The following is a 1,179-nucleotide window of genomic DNA, read 5'->3' as shown; positions in this document are numbered from 1 at the left end:
GAAGAGGAGACGGAGGACGAGAGCGAAGGGCAAAGGGCAGATAGAGCAGGACTAACAAGGCGGGCCGGGCTCGGACCCGAGCTTGGAGGTGTGAGAAGGTTCGGGCATCCTGCGGTTTCTCCTGGTAAGCCGAAAGGTCCTCAACCTCTACACTTCCGGGTCAGAGGGCCTCAAACTCTGCACTTCCGGGTGAGAGGGCCTCAACCTCTGCACTTCCGGGTGTGGGCTGAAGACTGTGACCAAATCAATCGTCACACCAACCTGAAGAGGAAGACCGGTTGGATTTCAGAGCACGAGGACCAGTCTGGAATGACCATGGGTGTTGGAGCCCATGGTGGGGACTGCAGAGGTTGGCAGGGTCCAGATGTAGCTACAGCAGCATAAAGGTGTGAGTTGAGGCTATTGTATAACAGCAGGGGGTATAGCTCAGGGGTAGAGCATTTGACTGCAGATCAAGAGGTCCCCGGTTCAAATCCGGGTGCTCCCTTCTGGTGCTCCATTTTGGAGTTTCTAGGCTCTAGCAAGCCTGGTGTCATAGTACACCTTCCTTGGGCCCCTGTAACTCTCCCTGTAGTTCAAGCAACCCCTCCACCCTGAAAACACCCGCCGACTCTTTCCCATCAGAAAACAGATTCCTTCCTGTCTTTGCATTGTCCTTTCATCCCCACCGGAGACCTGAAAGATCAGGATTTGGAGATGACAGGCAAACCAATCTGTTCAGCCCAGCAGCCAGGTTGGTTTTACCAAGGCCAAGGTCTACACCAGCCCTCCCTCCAGAAACAGAATGTAAGCCACATATCTGAATTTACATTTACTAGAAGACACCTTAAATATTTAAAGTAAAAAAGGGAAGATGGGTGAAGGGGGTCAAAAGGTACAGATTTAGATAAATAAGTCCTGGGGTGTGATGTACAGCCTGGTGACTGTAGTCACTATATTAACAATATTTTATTGTATATTTGAAAGTTGCTAAGAGAGTAGATCTTGAAAGTTCTCATCACAAGGAGGGAAATTAACTATGTGAGCTGACTGATGTTAACTAGACTAATTGTGGTGATCATTTGTCAGTATATACATGTATCAAATCATGTTGTACACCTTTGACATGACATTGTATGTCAATTACATCTCATTAGAACTGGGGGAAATGTTTTTATAAAAATAAAGTAAAACAACATC

At 47.3% G+C, this 1,179-nt stretch overlaps 1 non-coding gene across 1 annotated transcript; it reads left to right on the top strand.

Moving 5' to 3' along the window:
- The first annotated feature begins 415 nt into the window (after positions 1-415).
- TRNAC-GCA (transfer RNA cysteine (anticodon GCA)) lies at positions 416-487 on the top strand. The gene has a single exon. It is a non-coding gene; the product is annotated as a tRNA-Cys (tRNA).
- Positions 488-1,179: the final 692 nt, after the last annotated feature.

The sequence above is a fragment of the Dama dama genome, chromosome 18 (genome assembly GCF_033118175.1).
Source record: "Dama dama isolate Ldn47 chromosome 18, ASM3311817v1, whole genome shotgun sequence".
Lineage (NCBI taxonomy): Eukaryota > Metazoa > Chordata > Mammalia > Artiodactyla > Cervidae > Dama > Dama dama.
This window is presented reverse-complemented; position numbering and strand designations above follow the sequence as displayed.